General features: G+C 36.3%; 1 long non-coding RNA gene across 2 annotated transcripts; it reads left to right on the forward strand.

Moving 5' to 3' along the window:
• LOC104730558 lies at nucleotides 5,712–6,615 on the forward strand. Of its 2 annotated transcripts, none has more exons than XR_758486.2 (3): nucleotides 5,712–6,010; nucleotides 6,129–6,376; nucleotides 6,485–6,615. It is a non-coding gene; the product is annotated as an uncharacterized LOC104730558 (long non-coding RNA). The 2 variants fall into 2 exon arrangements; XR_758485.2 differs by having other exon boundaries at nucleotides 5,715–6,010; nucleotides 6,496–6,615.

The following is a 6,625-nucleotide window of genomic DNA, read 5'->3' on the forward strand; positions in this document are numbered from 1 at the left end:
AAGAGGAATATAACATTGTTGATGTTAAAAGCAAGGATACTCATGAAGCTTGGGTTAGTTGAAAGTAACGTTCAGTTGCAGCTGAGCTACAAGCCACTACTGGTAGAAACATTGGAGCATTGTGAGCTTAATGATGATGAGGATGTTAATGTTTATCTAGACTCCGTTAATTATGAGAAGCGAAGATGTATGTTGTTTGTGAATGTCATCCCTTTTGAGCCTCAGCCTGAGCAAGTTCCCATAGTGCCCACAGTGCCCACAGTGCCCATAGTGGACCAAAGTTCTGTTGGCATGAACTTTGAAAACCAACATGCGAACGATGGTGAAATCGGACCTAACGCCATTGTTATCTATGTGGGCAAAGAAAATGTTGTAAAGGGTGATTCTAATAAAGAGGGTGAAGCTATATCATGTGATGAAGGTGATGAATATACTGAACCACGCCCTGTTGTAGAACTGTGTAAGTATATTGAACCATGGGATGACGGTTTAGGTCTGACTAAACTTCAAGAATTTCCAAACAAGAAGGCATTGCAAGATGCGGTGGATAGAGCTTCATTCGCTAATTGTTTTAGTTTTGAAATAGTAAAGTCGGACAAGGTGCGTTATGTGCTCAAATTTCCTAAAGAAGGATGTAACTGGGGTTTACGAGCTGGTAGGATTCGAGATACAGATATTTCTCGATTAGAAGGCACAACAAGATGCATACATGCTCTCGGGCTAGTCAAAGTTCAAGCAACAGTAAGAGACAAGGCACTCCACAATTAGTTGCTTCTCTTTTACATGGTGATTATCCAGGGCAAATGGAAACTCCACCTCCGAAAATTATCATGGATCTTGTCAAGACAAAATTAGGTGTTGATATATCATATTCCACGGCGTTGAGAGGGAAAAATCAAGCTGTTACTGATTTGAAAGGTAGCCCAGAAGAAAGCTACAAGATGTTGCGATGTTATCTACACATGTTAGAGAAGGTTAATCATGGTACAAGATCATATGTGCTTTGCAATGAGAATAATAAATTCATGTACTTGTTCATAGCTTTGGGAGCTAGCGTTTAAGGATTTAAAGTCAATGGGAAAGTTATAACTATGGATGCAACTTTCTAAAGAACGGATATAAGGGTGTTCTTGTTTTTGTGTCGGCTCAAGATCCTAATTGTCACCATTATCCCTAGGCGTTTGGGGTTCTTGATAGTGAGAATGATGCAAGTCGGAATTGGTTTTTGGAGATGTTGAAAACCGTTGTTGGGGATTCTTCTGAAATAGTATTTATGACTGACAGAAATACAAGTCTCATAAAAGCCATAGCTAATGTGTATCCTCCGGCTCATCATGGTTTTTGTATATGGCATTTATCCCAAAATGTGAAAGGTTATGCTCGTAACGTCAACAAAGACGTTGTTGCATGGAGATTCATAGAGTGTAGTAGGTTTTACACAGTGGCTGAGTTCAACATTGCTTACGCTTCTTTTACGACAAGATATCCTTCTGCTACCAAGTATCTTGAAGAATCTACCCAGAAAGAAAGATGGGCAAGATGTGTTTTTCCAGGAGATAGATACAACCTAGACACAAGCATTTGTGTTGAATCGATGAACAGCGTATTTAAAGATGCAAGGAGTTACTTCTTGATACCCATGCTTGATGCAATACTTCAAAAATTCTCTGAATGGTTTAATGAACATCGGAAAGATGTTGTGTCTGGACCAGTCGCAAACAAATTGGTGCCTTTAGTGGAGAACTACTTACAAGATTTATGGGCTACTGCTGAGAAACTAAAGGTGACAGAGCTAAATGGTTTCGAACTTGAATACAATGTCATTGACAGTGACGGAAAGCCTTGTTTGGTGAAGTTGCGATTGAGAAGTTGCAGTTGCAGGTTTTTCGATATACAAAAGTATCCTTGTGTGCATGCATTGGCGTCTTTCATTACATTCCAAAAATATGGAGGTAAGGATATCGAGTTACATGAGTTGTGTTCTAAGTATTATTGGACGGAGCTGTGGGCAATTGCATATTGCAGGACAATTTATTTAGTACCTGATAAGTCTCGATAGGATGTCCTAGATGAAGTCCAAGATATGCAGATCATTCCTCCGGATCGAAAAATAAAAAGGGGAAGAAAGAAAGAAAAAGGTATGCATCTGCTGGGGAAAAACGACCGAAAACTCGACCTAGGACGCAGAATAAAAGGCGGCGGAGACAAGGACTCCAATGGTTGTTATTTGGAGATAATGTTCATGTTTGATTCACCTCTTCATGTATCAATTGTGTTTGGTTTGACTACTCTCTACTTTTTTATGGCATAACTCCCTCTTGAAACTTAATTTAAGTCTATTAATGTTTTCTTCTTTCAAAATATGTGAATATAAGAGAGTAGAACTGGCACAACTAAGATAAAACTGGTAAAAATGGTAAAATTGGTATTACTGAAAATAATAAAATTGGTACTACCTATAACCAGTGTTGACAATACATATTGTATAAATGTTGATATGTTTCTACTATAAATGAATAATTTTCCAAAATATACTAATTTTAATTTATTTATGAAAGAATCTCAACAATTGTTTCCTTACACTTTTAATGCAACTTTGTAAATAATAATCAAGTAAGCATGAAAAAGTTATAGAATTATAAGTTTTAACTTATGAAGTTGCAAAAAGCTTGTAATTGTATGTTAGTTAAGTTTAAGAAAGAATTACTCAAATGCTATCCAAAAGTTGGTTTATTACTCAAATCTATAAATCTTTTAAAAATTACTAGAATCTTTAGTGTCCTGGGTGTAATTACAATTTACCCCTTGGGTTTTGTTTTTCGAATTGGAGTAAATTTTTTTTTAAAAAATACACATCAACAAATTAAAATACACATCAGATATGATTTAACACGTCATTAAGCAGTTTTTTTAGATCCACAGTTTTGTTTTCTCTCGTATATATCAAAGAGAGGGAAAGTGAATAGTTTTAACTATTCACAAACCGCTAAAAAAAAAATTATCGAAACTCTCGTCTCTCGTCGCCGGCGATACTGTCATTGTCCACTCTCTTGCCGTCAATATCCCGCCGTAATCTCTCTCCGTCATCTCTCGCCGTCTTTCTTCGTCGTCGCACTCTCTTTCTTCAATTCGCTCTCTCTCTCTTCGTCTTCTTCGTCTTCTTCTATCCGGTATGTGTCGACTGTTTAATTTCGAGTTTTCCGGCTGAATATGGGTTTTTTCGATGATTTACGGCTGATTGTCGCTGTTGTTAATGCGGCTGATTTGTTAGATTTATTCGATTCGATGGCTGAATTACTTTTTGTTTTATGTTGCGGCTCAGTTATTTTAGGGTTTACGGCTGATTTGTAACATTTATTCGATTCGATGGCTGATTTACTGTTTGTTTTATTTTGCGGCTGAGTGACGGATGAGTTGTGACTGAGATATTTTGTGCTTTAGATCTGAGTTATGTGTTTGTGGCTGAGTTATGTTATGCTTTGTGTATGAGTTTGTTTTATGTTATGGCTGAGTTTGTTTTATGTTATGGCTGATTTATGTTATGATTTACTTATGAACTATGAACTATAACAGATGTCGATGGTGATTATTTCTAAAGAACAAGCAAGGGATTACCCTTCAAGACTATACGTTAAAATAGAGTCTAGAGATATCAACACCAATTTCAGGATGAGAGAATTCACTCAGATTAGAGAATCAATAGGACTGGATGCGTGGGAAAAAACGAAGGATGTACCTATTGGAATAATCTTTAAGCTAGTTGATAGCCAATTCGTCTGGTCTGGTAAGGTTGTTCATTTCCTACTATGTAACCAGTTAAGGGTACATAAGAAGGAGCTTTGGTTTGTGGTCGGCGGTCAACCTATCAGGCTTGGGTTGAATGAATTTAATTATCTGACGGGTTAAACATAGACCCAATGCCTACTGAACGGTTTGAACTTGAAGAGGAACACAAAGAGTTCTTCAGACTTTTGAAAGTGCCTGGTGGGGCAGGTCCAACGCTACTTGAACTCAGGGAAACATTAAAAGTGTACCGGGGATGGGTTAACCTTGATCATCGTAAATGGTTGGGGCTCCTGTTCAAAAACGCGGCCGCCGAGGCCGTTTAATCGGCGATTATACACTTGGCGGAGGGCAACCGCCGCGATTTCATCCTATGCGGCAAACAAATCGGAAATCTTAAAATAATTCAATTTTTCACGTTTTTTAAGTTGGAAATATGTTTTTCTTTGTAGATCTATGATGTAGGGACGAAATCTATAAGAAAACAAACAAAAACCGCAAAAAAAAAAGAAGAAAAAAAAAAAACGGCGCTGATTAGGGTTACAGGTCGCATACCAGGGAAGAAGACAGGGGTATATTCGACATTTCGTTTTAGTTAAGTGTATTTCTAAGAAAATAGGCAAAAAGACCCACTGCCTAGTGTCGAACCCTAGTTTACAATGTTTACATTACGCCTCAAACCACTAGACTACACTACAACTTCAGTAAATACTCACAACTTTATCATTTTATACCTATATATACATAAAAATACCTAAAACTAGTCCCCGATTAATCCCCGTGTAATTCCCGATTAATTGATTAGGCGCTAGGCGCTGCCTCACCGCCCGATCAGCGCCTAGCGATTTTTAAAACATGGGTTGGGGCTGTTGCTTCTTCAACACATTGGACTTAATGGTTTGCATCATAACTCTAGAATTCCATATGAAAGTGCCAAAAGAGTTTTTGATGATGAAGCAATGAAGACGTATCCGTCACTACAAGAAAACATGGTTTTTACTACTACAATTGGTGACTACATATGTAGTCGTTATTTTTGGTGACTATCTAATGACTATTGGGCGACTATTTTACGACTATAAATATTTGGTCGTATATTAGTCGCCTTTTTGTGACTACATATAATAGTCGGTATATTAGTCGCAATTTAGCGACTATTTTATGACTATATTGCATATCAAAACAAATAGTCACCAATTTAGCGACTATTTTATGACTATATCGCATACCAGAACAAGTAGTCACTAAATAGTCACCAATTTAGCGACTAATATGTGACTCAAGGTAAAGGTCGCTAAAAAATCGCATATCAGTCGCTATTTAAGAAAATTAAAAAATTTAAAATTTAGTTTTAAACTTTAACCAAACTCCAAAACTTAAATCATAAACTCTAAATTTTTAACTTTCAATTTTTAATCTTAGAAATTAATTCATAAACCATAAAACTAAAACATAATTATTATTATATATACATAAACCAAGCTTTAGAACTTATAAGAAAATTAATCTATCACAAATCTTAAATCTTAACCCTAAACCCTATACCCAAAACCATTAACCAAACTCCAAAACCTAAATCATAAACTCTAAATCTTGAACTTTAAATTCTTGATCATAGAAATTAATTCATAAACCATAAAACTAATATTTAAAACTATTTACATATTTTCTTTACAAAAAATAAGTTTTAAAAAACCTACTAACTTATAAATTTAAATCTTTAACCAACAATTCAATATATATATATATATATATATATATATATATAATTTTCTAGTTCCAAATTTCTAAAACTTAAATCCCAAACCATGTTATAAACTCTAAACCTTGAACTTTATACTCATACTTCAAAATTGAAAATAATCTAAAATTTACATTGAAAGATTTATAATATAGAGGGAAAATGAAATATGGGCCTAAAATTCTTCAAAGCCTTTTCTATTTTTGTGCTTCTTCTTCTGCCGTAATTCATCTCTCTCTCTCTCTCTCTCTCTCTCTCTCTCTCACAGAATCCAAATTCACCCTTTGAAATTCCGACTATGAGCGAGCTTGTTGCTGGTGGGTTCGAGATCGGCGATGATTGGATCTCGCCTTGCTAAGAAGGCGACAACTAAAAAGCAGTACAGCCGGTCTCCTGTTCCCCATTGGCCGATTAGCTCGATTTCGTAAGAAGGACGAGTACGCCGAACGTGTTGGTGTCGTAGCTTGGATTTAGCTAGCCGCCGAGGTAATTACCCCTTCTCTCTCAGTTATTTTGACCTTCAAATTCATAAAACCCTAATTTGAACGGGGTTTCATAAAACCCTAATTTGAAAGGGGTTTTTTTTTTTTTTTTTGTAAATTAGATCTGTGTAAGTTATGGAATTGACTGGAAACACAGAGAGGGATAACAAGAAGACTATGATTGTGTCACTTCACTTTCAGCTTGCGGTGAGAAACGATGGGGAGCTGTGTGAGTTGGTTGGTGATGTGACGAATTCTAATGGAGGTGTGATGACTAACATTCACAATCTTCTTCTCCTCCTTCCTCAATCGCCGTTCCTCAGCTCTCATTCTCTTCAAAGACTAAAATTCACAATCAAGCCAAGCCAAGGTCAGATGTCTTAATATTGTGGGTCATGAGAATTTTTTGAACATTGTTGATTATATAACTATGGTTTTTGTTTGCAACTACATCAGCGATGTTACTTACTCAAACTAGTTCTTATTTAGGTCAATGGAGATGGAAAGTATGAGCGGATAGGTCAACAAGCCTTTGGTGGAGGTTCTTACCAAGAAGAGTGTTGTCTTTTCCCCATCCTTCGTCCGGTTGTTCATGCATGAGGTTTTAGTTTATCCTTCT

Source organism: Camelina sativa, chromosome 2, assembly GCF_000633955.1.
Source record: "Camelina sativa cultivar DH55 chromosome 2, Cs, whole genome shotgun sequence".
In the NCBI taxonomy this organism is placed as follows: Eukaryota; Viridiplantae; Streptophyta; class Magnoliopsida; order Brassicales; family Brassicaceae; genus Camelina; species Camelina sativa.